The sequence below is a fragment of the Panthera pardus genome, unplaced genomic scaffold (assembly GCF_024362965.1).
Source record: "Panthera pardus isolate Hobbes unplaced genomic scaffold, ASM2436296v1 HiC_scaffold_10, whole genome shotgun sequence".
Classification (NCBI taxonomy): domain Eukaryota; kingdom Metazoa; phylum Chordata; class Mammalia; order Carnivora; family Felidae; genus Panthera; species Panthera pardus.
Genome location: NW_026526655.1, coordinates 61143732 through 61162209, shown reverse-complemented (window position 1 = coordinate 61162209; position 18478 = coordinate 61143732). Strand labels below are relative to the sequence as shown.

Here is an 18478-nt window from a genome sequence, read left to right as displayed (position 1 = left end):
CCCCACCACTTAGAAATCATACTTTAACATTTTGGTGATTGCTTTTCCTGAAAACACACACATACCCATCTATATATATATTCATATATGTGGGACCATACTTATATACTCTTGTATTAGCTGACTTTTTTTTTAATGCAGCATAACATTGCAAATATATTTCCATATCAATAAATACATTTCTGCAATTATATTTCTACAATGTAATTTTAATAGCTACAAAGCATCCCATTATATAGGATCTACTATATGTTTTATATTATAAATAATGTGCATAACCAAATCATTAGTGTGATTATTAGACTTTTCCAGTGTTTTCGTTGTTATAATTAACAGCACTGTGATAATTGTAACTAAATTCCTTTACGCTTCGTTATTAAATCCCTAATTTCCTGAGGATAATTTCTGAAAAGTGGAATCGCAAGTTCAAAGTGTTTGTACAATGTTGTTTTTAAACATAGATTGAGAGAATTCAGTAGGCACATTTAAATATATTTAGGAGTTGCATTTCCTACTTGGAGAAAATTCTGTTGGCCTATTAAATCATCATACCCAAATTTTCATTTTCTTTCTCCATACTTAACAGATTCATAACCAATTGTAATAGGTCTTATTTTTACTGAAGTTAAAATTCTTTTATTTACTAACTGATCATTTTCTTGAATTTCTTCTACACTCGGAATCCCAATAACTGGGCTTGTAGCCCAATCTTTCAGTCTGTTAATATAGGCAAATCTCTCTAGTACTTCTATTCATTTTTTGATTAAATTGATCATATTGCATAGAACAGTGGCTGTTACTATTTAAATTAAGTGAATTTAAAGTAGAATATGCTAGGCCTTTTTGATTTGCAAATTTACTTGTAAAAGCCAGGCCCACATAGCAGTTAAAGGCTCAATCTTTTGATATTAACACAGCATGAAAAGTTTTTATATTTTGGTAGCATATACTTACTTTAAAAATATGTATATATACATAATGTATGCAATATATCTGTATATGTGTATACATACACACACATATAACATTTATTCTAGAAGTGTGCTTTGTTGCTTACAGATGTGGAATAAATTAACTACAAAGCAAAATATTTGCAAATGTGTTTTGTTATTGCTTCTAATCTGTATAAAAGACCACTAGCTAGATGCTCCCTTTTCTGCTATCTCAACCTTAGCAAATAAGAATACAATTTAGCACTTTGCTTGGTGCTCAGGAGATGCTAATGTTTAGATAATAAACAGAGTATTTGTACTTTAAATTTTAGCCTAGGTTCACAGCATGGACCACTCCATTCAAATAAAACTGAGAAAACCGTGTAAAAATATGATCCCTTTGGCGACAACTGTTATGACATACATGACTTTCCTTAAGTAAACGTGATTTGAGTATATTAGACACGTTAAGAGACAAAATACTAATTGTATATACTTGGGAAGCATTGTGGACATGGGAATTGGTAAGTCATTTTTATAGGAAAATTTGATTTTTAGAAACAACAAATTGAGCAGTGGTTATGATTTTAACCATCTGAATGAAACAATGAGCTAATTATACGTAATGACTCACTGCTGTACTTTCAACACCTTCAGGGATCAATTTCACCCCAAAGTGAACAGAGCCAGCACCACATGGCCTGTTATCAAGCACTGACCTCTCTGATTCAAATGCAAAATGCTATTGCAGATGAAATTCACTGGGACAAAATGTTCAATAGAAAGATTACATTTCCAGTGGGGCAGAAAGATATTTGCCAGCATCTCATTAAGGCTTTGATACCAAGTCTTGGATTTCAATCAGCACTGAGATAGAATGGCAATAATCCAGTATCAGGAATGTATCTAGGGCTTTGTTTCCAGTAGCATTATGCATTTTTCCCATCTACAATAAAATCTTGAAAAAAATTTCTAAGGGAATAGATATGGAAAGAAATAACCTTGTAGTCATTTTAATGTCAGCCACAGAACGCATTTGGTGAAGCCTCTGCAGCCTGATAACTTTGCCTCTCACTAGGGGAGGAGAAGGTGACATCATTTACATTTAGCCCAACACGTGAAAAAGCCTGAAATTCTCTGCACCGTAAATGTAGCATCAATTCTTCCACCTTTGCAGCCCCACCACCCATCATTAATATAGTCTGGCCATTTTATCGCCGGCATTTTATCCTCTTCCCCTAGAAGTAATTTACCGACTTAATGGAAATGTGAGAGATTTGCTTTAACAGATTTTATGAATTTAAGCAAAAGGTCCCACTGAACATTTCCCTCTGGAGAGAGGTTATTCTTTGGCCAGGAGGCATTTGTAATAGTTCAGTAATCAAAAAAGAATTGCCTCAGGCTTGCTAATTTGCTCAGTCTCTTAAGTAACAAAAGGGTCTAAACTCTGCCTCTCAATTTAAAGTGAGCCCATAAAAGCTTCCAGCTTAGCAAGAAATCTAAGAATCCACAATCTGAGCTTTTAACCCCATTTCAATTTGTGCAAGTGTAATATCATTAGGGGCTGATTTCTACCAAAGAGTAGCTGTGGCTTTTCATAGAATTTAGTTCCTTAGAAGAGGGGTGAGGTGGGCGAACACTTTGAAGAAGACAAACTACCAAAGAGATAAGGCTTGTTTCCCCTGAAGAATGAGAAGCTGGGAACACTGCAAATTTCATGGGAAAGTCTCTTTCCTATGAAACTTTTGGTCAAATGCAGCCAGGTAAGAATTCTGGATCAAATTTTGATTAGGGGGTGGAAGATTTAAGTGCATTCTTCTTTGTTTGCATGGCTGCATTTGAAAAAGATACAATCGGGCAGAATTATGACACTGCGTCCACAGATGTATCCCCAGCATCTAGAATAGTGCCAGGCACTGAGATGCTCGGTAAATATTGGCTGAATGAATGAACTGTAATACAGCAGAGCCATTGTCATTGTTTGGTCAGGGAGAGACATGGTTTCTGCCTCAGGTTCCCTCAATATCCTGCCATTCCTGGACTGGCTTCTTTGGGCTGGTTGTTCCAGTTCCTCCTGCTTCCTGACACCTCTTCCTGGAACCAACTAATCAAAGCCCCCAACTTAGTGGGAAAATGTGTAACGAAGATTAAGGCCTCTTAACTGAGGAAACAAATAGAAGAAAACTAACGTGTAAATCCATAATCTTGCCCAACAACCTTGGTACTTAAGAAAAAAATTCACACAATTGAGAACCTGGGATAAGCATATTTGCTAGATTCCCAAGACAGTTCTAATTTCCCAAATCTTGTTTCACTGCCTCTTAAATCATTGGGTAACAAATGCTCATGACCATTAGACTAAAAGGCAGGGAAAGGAAAAAACTAAGATAGCAGAAAAGAGGGAAGAGGTTTTGCCAAAGCTTAATTGAACTGAATCATCTCCTCTGAATATGTCATTCTGGAAATTATTAAAACCCCCACCAAGTAAGCACGGACAGCCCATAAATAAGGTAAAAGGGTTAATAATGCAAGCTTAGGTGGTTCAGCATCTTCTGATATGCAAGGTAATAGCAGCAGTGATGAGACTAGCTATGGTTGGTTCATAAATGTCCATGAAGAACCAACCGGACAGAAAACATGGCACTTCAGCCAACTGGGAAGTGTTCTGTTTGCCAGAAACATGAGCAAGACTTTTTCCTGACCAACACTATCTTCATCTCTGTTAAAATTCTTCCTGAAATATCCTGCCACGCCCGTGCAGTTCCTCCTGATCACTCTGTATGGATACCCCCAGGAACTTCACCTGGCTTATCTCATTACTTGGTTAACTGGCTAAATCATACCGAAGTCTTTCAACTTTGAGAATCAAGGAATAAAACAAATACCACTTTGGTTAGAATAAAAATTCCTGTGGACTACTGATTGCCATAGGTGACAGAGAGAGAGAGTAACACGTATAGGGATTTTGCCTCTGTAAATTATGCCTACATCTGTATTGGTTTTCAAACTGTGGACAAATTTCTGTCTTAATATAATTTTTTCATTAATTATGAATGAATTAATTATGAATTACACTACGTATGTAGTGTAAACAGTCAGATAATAATAAAGGGCTGTGCCACAAACTTCATCAACAATATCTGCTCTTTTCCCTATTTATCTTTGTTTCTACATAAAATACTTAGGCTGCTATTTCTTGATGTTTTTCAGTTTTAGATTTTACTTGACTTCCCACTATGGAAAATGAGAATATTTTTCTTACCAACACATTCTCTCCCTCATCTCCTTTTCATCTTCCCATGCAGTTATAACATAATTTCATTCAATCAGTATTCAATGTTTCCATTATTATCGTGTTGTTAACATTATTCACCACAGGCTGCACAGCATACCATAAATGCACTTTCTTTTGGTACAATGTTTGTTTTCTCTGGCAATAATTGCCTCCGATTTTCATTTATGTAGTTTTTCGGGATTCATCCCCCAACTCTCTGAAAGAAGTATAAACATCCTTCCAGTATATTCAGACACATGAAGTAATCTAGCAGTTCCATTTTAATTGTTTCACTTATATCCGACTGGAGTCCCACCTTTACCAGCTCCTATCTGGCGTGGTTGGGTCCAGGCCTGTTAAATGCTGAAAATTCCTTTCTCCCCTGTCCTATATTGCCTTCTTTGTTTCCCAGCCTCTGTCTTTTTTCTTGGCTTACTCGTTCTTGCAGAGCACTGTTACCAAATTTCTTTTCTTTCAAAGATTATAAACTTGTACAGGTGTATACACTTGTACAGGTGTTCTCAATAATAGTAATTCATGAGAGCTGCACTTCCTGTTTTGCAGAGGAAAGGTTTATTAATTATAAGGGAAAGGGAATATACAGAATTAAACAATTATAGGAAACATAAAGAGAAGAAGTATAGAGAAGAATAAAGAAAGGTTACTACATCAAATCAGGTACTCACAACACCCAACCTTTCAGCTAGGGAAGCCCTACAGTATAGCCTGGTTGGAGTCCCGATTGAGGGTCCCGGTGTCCTCCCCTCAGGTGAGGTTTCTAACTAACTATTCCCACCAGGGCAATGTATACACTACCCATGTGTGATCCATGGTTAGCATTAAGTTTGCCTAAGTGCAGTTGTGAGATAATCGGTTTTTCTTTCTTTCTTCTTCTGTTTTCTTTTTTCCTGTTTCTCTTGTCATCTCTCACAATATTAGGAGCCTTGGGTCTGCATGTTTCTCTTCCCTCCCTGATCCATTCGAGGGAGCCAGCCTGGTCTGGCTCAAGGAAGTGAGGCAAGTCAATCCCTCTTGGTGTCAGGAATAGAAGGGCCAATTCTGATCCGGAGGCCAGATACGGAGCATAAGCCAACTAAGACCCCATGATTGCGTATGTGCAGTTCTGGGCAGAAATGCATGACAAGTCACCCAAACAAGTTCTATCCAGAACAACTGGTAACGAAAACAGTACTTGTTCACGGTTTTTGTTTTTTGTTTTTAGCTACATATTTTTCAGACTTGAATTTTTTAAAGTATTTTTAATGTTTATTTATTTTTGGGAGAGAGGAAGAGCGAGAGTGTGAGTGGGGAAGGGGCAGAGAGGGATGGAGACACAGAATCCGAAGCAGGGTCCTGGCTCTGAGCTGTCAGCACAGAGCCTAACGCGGGGCTGGACTCACAAACCGCAAGATCATGACCTGAGCTGAAGTCAGACGCTTAACTGACTGAGCCACCCAGGTGCCCCTCAGACTTGAATTTTAACGCAACTTGAATAATACCTGAACCTCAAAGACCACCAAAGCTCCTTAGATTACCCTTTGAGACTTTTACTGTATTAGTTCAGTAATAAACCAAAACACTAATCATAGTTAGACCTATTCTTGTTGCTGTGAGAAATACAGAGAAAAACATAAGACACGCAAGGAGTCTATACTCTGAGAAGTGTGGTAGTCACAATAATGGCCTTCCAAAGATGGCCACGTCCTATCAGAATTTGTGAATATGTGCGGCCGGGTTTTTGTGCCACAGAGAGAAAAAAAAAAAAAAAAGAATTTGTGAATATGTCGTTACATGGCAAAAGAGAATTAAGATGCAGATGGAATCAAGTAGGCTAATCAGCCGGCCTTAAAAGAAGGAGATGATGGTGATGGTGCTGGTGATGAATGCACCAAGTAGGTACAATGAAATCACAAGGGTCCTTAGATGTGGAAGTGAGAGGCAGAAGGTCAGAGTGTCAGAATGATGCAACATGAGGAAAATTCGACGGGCCATTGTTCATTTTGAAGGTGGAAGGTGGCCATGAATGAAGAGATACAGGTAGTCTCTAGAGTCTAGAAAGGACAGTAAAACAGATTCTCCCCTACAACCTCCAGAAAGGAACACAGCCCTGACAATAGTTTTCACCTCGTGAGAACCATTTCAGACCTCTGAACTACAGAACAGTAAAATATTAAATTTGTGTTGTTCTAAGCCACTAAGTTTGTGGCAATTTGTCACAGCAGCAATAAGAAACTAACGCAAGGAGGTAAGATAAATACACACACAATTAGCAGTTTCATCAAGTAGGATTACGTAATTATTACAAGCTTAAATTGTGTAGCTTGTATCAAAAGCTGAAGGAGATCCAGAGATGTGAATATGTAGTAGCATTCACTGAACATGTAAAAGATGCCAGACACTATGTAAAATGCCTTAAATTTGACATCTCATTGGGTTAATTCCAGTGATTTGATAGTTGTAAAGGAAAGATGAAAAGTAGAGAAAGAGATTTGCATCTTTGTAAGAGGCTTACATACTCATCAGATGTGAATTTAAATGGAATTTGGATTGTTGTCCTCTTTTTAATTGTTTTGCAGAATGTTCCATTTAGAATAGCAATCATGGATGGGGCACCTGGGGTGGCTCAGTTGATTAAGCACCCAACTCTTGATTTTGGCTCAAGTCATGATCTCACATTTTATGAGACTGAGCCCCACATTGGGCTCTGTGTTGACAGCACAGAACCTGCTCTCCCTAGCTCTCTGTCCCTCCCCCACTCTTTCTCTCTCTCAAAATAAACTTTTAAAATAGCAATCACTTTTTAAAGTATGGCTGAGCATAGACCTCAGCCTTTTGAGTTGAAAGTAAATGACCCAACTCCATCTATTCCTTTTAACCATTAAACACACAGAGACACAAAGACATACATCTTGACTCAACTAGCCAGCCTCCAGAAGTGCTGGGGGGAAGTCTGTAGACTGAGAGTATCTCGCATGATGTACGTTAACCTGGTTGAGTTTTTAGTATGTGAACAAATATGTTCAAATCTCTTGATGAAGGTACGTACTCTCTCAGCCATTGACGCATGCCACTTGAAACCTAGGTTCAAAGATGGAAAAATTGTTCTAGTTCCCTAAATTATTCTGTTGAGTCAGCGGTTTTATTTTCTCTTACTAACTAGAGTTTATCTTGGAGCTCTAGAAATTGATTACTTATTTGGGCACAAACTTACACCAAAGAGCAGAACTTAGCATTGACTCCTCCCTACTGAACAAGATTAACCCTTCACGTGAGGATAAGGCAAGACTTAAAGTCACCTTGATGAAATCCTCCTAAAACAATTCTACTTTAAAAGCAGTGCAAGAAAAAAAAAGCTCACCTATGCATCCCTTTCACATACTATGGATATACCTTGCTATATTTTTGCTTTTCTTTACAATAAGCAGTTCCAGTTGTCTCGCCTATGGGTATTCACAGACATATAATCTTTTCTCTGAGAATCTGAACTGTTGTTAGTGATTAGAATTCTAAGGCAAATATGCCAAGAAATGACTACAAGGGCCTGATTATCCTATAAACACTCTTCAGTTGTTGATTATTTGTCACATTCGTCCTTAGCAACAAAAAGTTCTTCCTTTCCCTCCGTGAGAAGTTGCAATAATGTTTTCACTTGAGGCTCCAATTGCCAGGGTTGTGTAGGTATTCTCAGTGTTGGGAGTGCTACTACAGTGCCAAGAATGTGGGAGTTTTAAAAAGAGGAGTATGGGATCTCAAATATGACATTAAACAACTCCCTTATGGGGGTGCCTGGGTGGCTCATTCGGTTAAGAGTCCAACTTCAGTTCAGGTCATGATCCCATGGCTCCCGAACTGGAGCCCTGCATTGGGCTCTGTGCTGACAGCTCGAAGCCTGGAGCCTGCTTCAGATTCTGTGTCTCCCTCTCTCTCTGCCTGTCCTCTGCTCGTGCTTGCTCTCTCTCTTTCTCAAAAATAAATAAACATTAAAAAAGTATTTAAACAATTCTCTTATGTAAGTTAAGACATTCCTTGTCTGGCCTCTCCCTGGTTGCAAGTTCTTGTGGTTTACAGCAGTTAGAGGAGAAAGAAAAATGCATCTTCTTTCCTGGCCGCTTGGTTGCATATGCCATTTGAAGAGAAACATCATGCATTTACAATGCAAACCTTTTTTCTATACACAACCCAGACTTGAAAAGAGAAACTACACCAAAATCCAAGGAAATAGAAGAAAAGAAAATCAGAGGAAGCTGGAGGTCAGTAAATGTATTAAAGGATTAGGGGCCAAGGAGGAAAGAAAAGAATTCTAACTCAATTCATTAGATTAGATTGTTTAAGCAAGCCAGTAAGCAATGGGCTTGGGAAGCTCTAGGGTTTTTGTTTTGTAATGTTTTTACATTTTTAGCCACTTAATAGCTGAGTTACATATTTGGTCAATGAATGTCAAATCAGTAGAGCATATACAATTTCAAGTTCTTAAAATAAAGATTCAAGGTGAGGGAATAATATCTAAGGGAATATTTTGGTTAAGACAATTAAGACTTGAATAATATCTTTCTCTGCTTCTCAAAATAACAAAATCTACCTTCTGGATTTGGATACGATGTCTTAATTCTACTCTATACTATTTCTCTAGGGATATTGAAGGGGAAAATGTTGATCCTTTTTTCTTTTAGTAACTGTTGAAAGTGAACTGAGTGAATGGCAATAACTCTTTAGGAGAAGTTTTCAGAAAAAGGAAATTTTCAGTTTCATGATTAAATTCTGAACTAAGAAAGCAGTGTCATCTATTTTGTCTTTTTTAAGTTTGTTTATGTCTTTTGAGAGAAAGATACAGCATGAGCAGGAGGAGCAGACAGAGGGAGAGAGAATCCCAAGCAGGCTCCATGTTGTCCGCATGGAGCCCGACGCAGGGCTCCACCCCATGAACAATGAGAGCATGACCTGAGCCAAAATCAACAGTCAGATGCCTAACCAACTGAGCCACCCAGGCCCCCCCGTATAATCTATTTTAGATGGGTAATAATACTTAAGTAAGTATAAAAAGCAAAGATTTTATCTTGTTTTCCTAGCTGCAGAAGATTCTATTCAATTCACTGAAATACCAAGGAATAAAAGAGCTAACATTTACAGAGTGCCTACTGCGTGGTTTACAAAGCGCCTACTATGCTGTGGGTGCTGTGTGGTCATTTACAGTACATGTAAACCTCAGTGAGGTGCTAATATCCTCATTATTCAGATGAGAAAAGTGTGGTTCAGAGAAGTGAAGGAACTTGTCTGAGCTCATATAATTTGAAATTGACAGGAACAACAACAACAAATCCAGATCTTAGTCCAGAACATGTCATCATTCCACCCCCACTCTGTGCCCCCAGGGAGCTGTCTGGTGGTGGAAATGACAAGCACTCAAAAACATATAACCAAACTAATAATATAAATACCTTTAGAGATGGTGCTTGGTGCTTCAGAGGAGAGTCAGAGAGAGAGAGAGAGAGAGAGAGAGAGAGAGAGAGAGAGAGAGGTCATTGGGTTGGAAGTGCCAAGCCTAGGCTTGGCCTGAGTAGAGCATGGTTTGGAATGTTTTTGCACAACAGAGGGGCAGCCATCCCACCCAAACCCTTCAGCCTCGCCTTGGAGTCCTGCTGACCAGTGGAGACACATCTGATTAGGATACATCAGCCAGTCACATCTTCCTGAAAAAAAGTCTAGGTCCAGGGCATTTCTGACTTCCACCATGCCTGCCTGCTTGCTCTCGCTCTTGCCTGGCTCACCGGCTGCGTCCGTCATATCCGCTTGCTGCCTTTCTCTCTAACACCAGCCTCGTTGATTTACTCTCAGTTCCTCAAACGCTCCAAGCTCCCTTACACCTCCCTCCCACGTTGGGACTTTTGCATGTGCCTGTACTTCCACTGTGCTTCAGCACTGCATGTACTTCAACACCTCCCCTCGACTTCCCCACCCCTAATCCATCAGGGTTTTTAGGTGGAATCCCCAGAAATGGACTCTGGCTGATTTAAACTTAAGAGGAATGCATTGGAGTATATTGGGTGGTTCACAGAATTTCCAGGAAGGGTGGAATACCCAGATTTGGAGAACAGGAAAAAAACAAAGCCAGACAAATGGAACTTCAAGCAAAATCAGACCTAGAACCAGTCTGAAGAAGCTGCCTTTGCCCCTGAATGCAAAGCTCTCTTACACAAAGGAATCCTGGAGTCATTGCTCTAGAAACTGAATGCTGCTACCACAGTCATTGCCACTAAAACAAATTCTTGGCACTGCTTCTTGGTATCACTGGCTCCTGCCTTGAGCAGGTAACTCTGTTTGTCCAAGCCTGGGTCATGTGCCTAAACCCCAATGCAAGGAAGGCTAGGAAAATGAGTTAATGGGCTTTGGAGAATCCTGCCTCCTATCAGGACTCACGTAGTGGAAAGGCCTCAAACATAGGAAAGGAATTCGGATACAAAGTGGCCAGAAAATCCCATCCCTTCTTCCCCTGCTTGCCTTTTTCAGACTGGCCACTTTAGAATTCAGATCTTTGTTGTAATAACTTGACCAGTTAAGATCAATAGCTTGATCTTAAAAGATCTTCCATCGGTTATTATCTGCACCAGGCTTGTTCCTTCACAGCACTTAGCACAGTTGATCACTCTTCATTTGGACTATATGGTTCGTGAGTATAGGGACCTTGACTGTATCGTTCACAGTGTTTCCTAGTACCCAGGATCATGCCTCACCCGGAGCACTGTCACTAAATAGTTGTTGAATGAATGAGTAAATGTGTTAATACTTGGAAGGCAGAGACTCTATCTGCTTAACTGCCTTTAGATTAAATGTAGCTTTACATTGAAGAAGGAATTTCCACAAATTATACTGGGAATTAATTGGATAACTATAAGCCAGAGCCACAGTCTAATTAATCAGCACAATACCATATACAATTTTGCATTTCCATTATTTTTTTTATTTGGTGGTAATATTTACCTAACTGGCATGTGATCACGTTATGGATTTTCACTCAGCAATTTCTGTTCAGAATTGGCCACTTCTCTTACCTGAAAACCTAGAGATTAAAAAAAAAAAAAAACTTTTAAAAAACGCATATCGTGTTCTCTGTAACAAATCAGATATAATCTTGTGTGCTATTATATGTCAAGTGTTTTCTTATACAGAACTTCATAACTGAAATCCAGAAGTGGCAACAGTGACTAATGACTTTCCACTTCTGTCATTATACCTTTGTAGGAATGTCTTCCCCACCGTTACACTGTTAGGTCTCTTAATGGTGCTTACCTGGTGCTTTTACCAACTATAGCATCTCAGTAAATATGTTTTTAATTCACCACTAGCTTTACAGTAATGAGCGTAGCCACTCAGTCACCACTTCCAGCAAGCTGGCTCCTGGCCCTGTGCCTCTGGAGTCTGAGCACGGTTTAATCTGTCTCCACCACAGAATCTGAGACCTTGACTTCTAGGGCTTGTCTTACAGATCTTTGCATTTTCCAAAATGTTCAACATAGGTCTGGACACACATTGTTACTTGGTGAGTGTTGGCTGCATGAGGCTAGTGGCTATTTTAAAATCTCTTTTAAAGGTGCATGTGTTCTATCTCCACAATTGGTATAGTGCTCTGTAGGCATTGCCTATGGTCACTGCAGCTGCCTCCCTGTCCCACCACCCCGGGAACTCTAGAGCTTATACTACATGGGCTTTTAAGGATCCTTATCCTGCTTACAAAATTGTGTGCAGGGGCACCGGGGTGGTTCAATTGGTTAAGCGTCTGACTTTGGCTCAGGTCATGATCTCACAGCTCCTGAGTTCGAGTCTTGCATCAGGCTCTGTGCGGACAGCTCAGATCCTGGAGCCTGCTTTGGATTCTGTGTCTCCCTCTCTCTGCCCCTCCCCTGCTCATGCTCTGTCTCTGTCTCTCTGTCTCTCTCTCTCAAAAACAAACATTTAAAAAAAGTGTGCAGTATTTTGTGTGTAGGTGAATTTCTTCAAGGAGAGATTGCATTTTTCACCCACCTGGCTAATGAGTTAGAAAAGTTTAAGAAGTACTGTTCCAATGGCTTCTAAATCTCAAATTATCTGTTGGAAGTATAGGTAGAGAACGATTCTCCCTACATGCATCTATCCCTGTATTCCCTGGAAAAGTAATAATAGTTGTAACAGTAATAATAATAAACATAAACATCATTGGACACTTACTATGTGATAGTCACTTTTCTTAATACTTTTCATGTATTTCTTTTTTTTTCCTTATTTCACCCTGAAACCCTATGAAATAGGTGAGTCGGCTACCAAAATTCTGTTTTAAAATATAAATTAGAACATGTAACAGTTCTGGTTAAAAATGCATAGGGGCGCCTGGGTGGCTCAGTCAGTTGGGCATCCAACTCTTGGTTTCAGCTCAGGTCATGATCTCATGGTTCGTGAGTTCAAGCCCCACATCTGGCTCTATGCTGACAGTGCAGAGCTGCTTGGGATTCTCTCTCTCCTCTCTCTCTGCCCCCCCCCCCACTCGTACTCTCTCTTTCTCAATATAAATAAAAAAAAAATTTTAATGCATCAGTGGTTCTCTGTTGCCATTAAGATAAAACCCAAATTGGGGCACCTGGGTGGCTCAGTCGGTTAAGCATCCAACTTTAGCTCAGGTCATGATCTCACGGTCCATGAGTTCGAGCCCCGCGTTGGGCTCTGGGCTGATGGCTCAGAGCTCAGAGCCCAGAGCCTGCTTCCGATTCTGTGTCTCCCTCTCTCTCTGCCCCTCCCCCGTTCATGCTCTCTCTCTCTCTGTCTCAAAAATAAATAAACGTTAAAAAAAAAAATTAAGATAAAACCCAAACTTATTGGCATTTATATGGTGGACTCTGACTGTTGAGTCCACCAGTTTTGCACAGTGGGCAGCTCCAAGAGGTAGACTCTAGACCAAGGTCCTTGGGACCCAGATGGCAGCAGTTTTCATTTTTGTTTTTAAACAGCAGAACCTTTGGGGTACCTGGATGGCTCAGCCAGTTACGCATCCAACACTTGATCTCAGCTCAGCTCATGATCTCACATTTTGTGAGATCGAGCCTGGCATCGGGCTTTGTGATGACAGTGTGGAGCCTGCTTGGGATTCTCTCTCCCCCCCCCCCCCCTCTGCCCCTCTCCTGCTCACGTACTCTCTCACTCTCAACATATATAAAAAAACATTTTAAAAAATCTTTAAACAGCAGAATCTTTTTCTTTTTTTTAACTAACAAAACCATTATTAACCCCAGTATGCAAGATAGGTAAGACCACCAGTGTTTTATCAACATGGATTTATTTTACACATTCAGCTTTATAATATTTAACATTTACTTATTATATAAGTTAATAAAACAGCACACTTTTGATAAACACAAACATTTGAAATGGGGTTGATGGGATTAATTGCAGTCTTAACAGCAATGTAAACTTTGAAGAAATTTGAACCAGAGGCTTATGGCCTTTCTAAAATATTTGTCCAGGATTCTGGGATTCTGTGGAACACAGTTTGACAAAACACTTCAGCATTAAGTTCTTCCCACAAGGCAAGCCTTTCTCAGCCTTAACTGTTCAAACACTGCTAAAGATGCCATATTCTTTCATGTCACATTTCCTATGTCTGTTATGTGGATGATATCATGCTCTCTGAGAATATTTGAATCTTTCTGAGGGGTTTTTATATCCACACCCATGTGAACAACTCTCTCTCCTGGACCATCTAACTCTTCTTTGCCAACTCCTCTTCTGGGTCCTGTTGTCTCACTACCCAGAGCCATTCACTGTCAACATATTGGTGAATTTCCCTCTAGTTTTTTCTCTGCATAATTGTTTACAAGTACTTGAGATCATACTTTATATATCAACTTATATTCTTATATTTTTCACTTACATTATAACAAAGGGTTTTCTCACATCATCAATTCTTCAGAAACATAATTTTAGCAGTGGTAAATGTTTCCACCATATTGCTTCTACCACAATTGACTTCAGTTATTCTCTAGTTGGACATCCAGATTGCTTCTAATTGTTCACAATTATTTTTAAAACTCACGACAATGTAAATACTCTTTTTAAAGTTATTTTTGTAAAACTGACTTTCAGGCATTGAACAAACTGTTTAATGATGCAAACCTTTTTTTTTTTTTTTTTTTTAATTTTAGAGAGAGAGAGAAAACTCCAGCAGGAGAGAGGGGTAGAGGGAAGAGAGAGAGAATCCTAAGCAGGCTCCATGCACAGCCCAGAGCCCAACACAAGGTTCGGTCTCACAACCCTGGGATCATGACCTGAGCTGAAATCAAGAGTGGGACCCTCAACCAACTGAACCACCAGGTGCCCTGCAAACATTTTTTTAAAAGTTATTTTCCTAAAGGCTGCAACAAAGTGTAAGCAGGTAAGAACATCTGTCTACTTATTGAGACCTAGAAGTTTTACATAGTTTCTAACTTGATAGCTACAAAGTTATATTTCCTTGTTTAAATTTGCATATCTACACTAGTAGGAACTGAACATTTCTACACATATTAGCCATTTGTAGTTACTCTATTGCAAACTATCTTTTTCTTTGCCTATTTATTTCCTAGTATAATGGTAATTTTTCTATGATTTCTAGGAGTTCTCTGAACGTCAAAAGTAATTCATAAGTAGTACACTCATTGATTTTAATCCAAATGTTTTGCCACACAGCTGCCGGAAAACAATATATCAGGCATCACTCCTATTTTTCCTCGTTTACTTTGTTACATTGAGAAAAGCGAGATTCTAGTTTGTGACATCTGAACTATCAGAATTGTAAATCTGTAAGGTCCAAAGTAATAAGTACCACTATAATTACATTGTAATTCATCCAAAAGCCAATGACTATTTCTTTTTTCTTTTTTTTTTAATGTTCACTTATTTTTGAGACAGAGAGAGGTTGAGCAGGGGAAGGGCAGAGAGAGAGGGGGACAGAGGATCCAAAGTGGGCTCCATGCTGATAGCAGTGAGCCTGATGCGGGGCTCGAACTCACAAACCGTGAGACCATCACCTGAGCTGAACTGGGACACTCAACGGATTGAGCCACCCCGGCGCCCCCCAGTGACTATTTCTTGAGAACCCATTATGGGCTAGACATTGTTCTTAGGTCTAAGGACATAACGGCACTAAGCGAGATAGGGCCCCTGCAGTTTACTGTCGGATGGCACAAATACCGTTCTTTTGAAAGTGTGCAATTATTCAGAGAAAAGCTTCTTAGGCAGTAGGTCAAATGATGAGGGGGCTACTAGTGAGAGCATTATAGCCGGCACCCAGTGACAACTGATGTAATAACCTCTCTGGCCCCAAAGTCCTAGAAGCTGACAGTTGAGATCATCTAATTCCACCTATTGCTTCATTTCTATTCCAGTCTCTAAGATTAATTAGGTCCAGGGTCAGGGATATAAGGACTATGGGACTCATACCTCTTTGTCTGCCTAGAGCCACCCTTAATGTTAATCAACTTCTCACCATGTCTTCTAGCTACTTATTTAAGGCCATGTGTGACCAAATCCCTGCCTGCCATCCCAATTCTAGGAACATATCCCTCCCTTGCTGGCTTCCTTCATCACTACCTAATTTTCTCCTTACTCTGTTAGTTCTTTGGGCCCAGGGCTCTCTTGGTTGGACTTTATCACTGTGGCTGGATTCTTATTTCCTGCTGCTGCATTTCTCTCATGAAGACCATCTGCCTGGATCTGATGCTCACTAGTCATGCTTGCTGCAGCCTGCTCACTTAGCATCACAGATGTCTTTCTGTTGCCTCCAGAAAGCATTTAGGAAATGGAATCAACAGTGGTAGATGAGGGAGATATGAAACCCGAAAAGGATGATTTTGCAGGATTGTGCTTGGATGACTGAAGGAATGATAGTTTCATTCTGTGAGACTGGAAACGGAAGGAGCAGGTTTGCTGGAAAAAATGACAGGTCAGTTTTGGACATGTTGAATTTGAGGCTTGCCTGCAGGATCTCCAGAAGATATCCAGTGGAGAGTTGGATGTATGTCTCAAGAGCTCAGGGGATAGTGTTACATTGTATAAATATCTCTCAGTATATAAGTGTAAGTATATTTATATATCACATACATATTATATTCATACATACACACAGACAACATTTTAAAAGCTAAGCGTCTGTCAGTGATCAAGATTTCTGGAAAGATCACTGAATCTTGGAAAGTTCTTTTCCCATTATGCAAATCTGTACATTTTGTTAATCAACAGTTCTGTATAATCAGAAGCTCGTTTCCATGTTAACGTAGAAAGTCTTAACCACACTGAAATTTGCCTAAAGTCAGTAAGGTCAGATGTTGAATAAATAGTGATTCAAAGAGGAATATTACAGATCAAGGCTTCTAACCTGAAACTTAATCAATCCGGGTCTGATTTGAGCTTTACGCAGGGTTTGTGTTCGTTTAACAACGTTTCGCCTGCCAATCAGTGATTGTTTTCCACCCCTCCATTCAAAAGACAACATATTGAATACCTAAGAGAAACTTTAAAACAACAATACAAGATCTGATTCTACCACAAGAAACTAAATCAATACAAGAGATTCTGGGGGCAGAAGAGTATCTGCCTACCACACTTGCGGGGGGAGGGTCATATACTCCTTTAATGGGGCACTCATAATTCCCATCACAGTTAATGGGAGTTGCAGGTGTGTACTAGGAGGTGCGCAAACCTTGCTGTCTCCATCAGAAAATGATTCCTTTTGTGTTGATCTTCTAGCTGTGTTTTCATTCTACCTTTTAAAACCATTACACCTAACAGAGTTTTGAGTGCATTATAGGTAACTTTAAGAAGCCATCATTATCTTCTCTCTCTTAACCACATAATAGGGGGTAGAAAAGTGAGAGCACAGTATATACACCACGCTGAGGAGAAGGAACTTGCCTTGAATTTTTGAACCCTCAGCCTATTTTCTGTAATGCTCAGTGGTGAATCACTCTTAAGTGCTCCATCATTCACTAGGATATGTGCTTCCTGCCAAAGGTTACCAGATTACAAAAGTATCCTCAGCTCAGAAGGGACTCATAATTCACCATCACCTTATTTTGACACTAAGAGAGAAAATATGTGCATCAAGACAAGTAGAGGAAATAATGAAAAAAAAAACTGTATTAAGTTAACAATGCAGCAAACACTCCAAAGGGAAAAATACAGACTAGAACAATAATAAGGATAATAGAAAAGTAAGGCTATTAAATTATGAGCAGAGATTTGCTGGCCAGCTCATGAACCCTCCCCTGAGTGAAGATAGTTTCTTAAAGAACTTCATTTAGGCATGAGAGGAAATGGGGAAGTTAAGAGAGTTCCCAAAGTTGGAGGAAAATAGGTAGTTGTGCCAATATCTGAAAGACAAAGTCCAATACATTTCCTGAAGGTGAAGGAAGTATCTGGAAAATATTAACAACACAATGACTTGGAAGGAGATGTTAACATGCAAAAGATGAACAATGCAAGGTCACAGAGGCAGGGTGGTGGAAAACTCAGGAACTTAGACAACCAAAGTGAAATGTTAGAGGATTCACATGTAGAAAAAAAACGAGAGACACAATATTTATGAAAAGGTCCTGAGAAATGCTGTATGCTCTTCGTCTGGTAAAAAGGTCATAGGAATGTATGTCTTAAATTTTAGTTCATCTCATTTTAGCAAAGTTGTAACCAAACGAGTGACATTTACAGAAGAACACTAAAAGTGTGATTACCAGAAAGCTTCATGCATTGCTAATGCAGCTACAATTTTCTTTTTTGCAACATAATTTCATCATAAACTTTGATGAAAATGCATATCACAATGTTGTCAACAAACATTTTTAAATGCTATGGCTGGCTACCTGGGAAAGACTTCCTGAAGGCCCTACAATATATTGAAAGGCCTGGATCACTAAGTAAGTGTAACACATTTCTATTCCTTGCAAATTCCTTCCTCTTCTGATCTGGGTGTTGTATCTTTCTGATGGTTTATATGTCCGTTGGTTTAAGGGGCACAGTTCAATATGCTCCTTTTTTCTTTACTTTTTTTAATTGAATATAATATATATACATACATATGTGTGTGTGTGTGTGTGTATATATATATATATATATATATATATATATATTATAGTAAAGAGGACCCTTTATAAGGGTAGAATTTTTTTTTACAAATTATATAAATCCATAAAATTATACTTTAACAATGTTCAATTGTACAATATTTTATAGGTCATATAAATTTGTGTAAACTACACCCAAATCAAGATGTGTAGCATTA

The 18478-nt window shown here is 39.2% G+C and overlaps 1 long non-coding RNA gene across 2 annotated transcripts in view; it reads left to right on the top strand.

Annotated features, from left to right (window-relative positions):
• The window catches only part of LOC109272916 (uncharacterized), an 85780-nt gene extending 67523 nt beyond the window's left edge, over positions 1-18257 (top strand). For both annotated transcript variants that reach the window (XR_008424099.1, XR_008424098.1), the window contains exon 6: positions 14370-18257. This is a non-coding gene — a long non-coding RNA (uncharacterized LOC109272916). The remainder of the gene's footprint in view (positions 1-14369) is intronic.
• Positions 18258-18478: the final 221 nt, after the last annotated feature.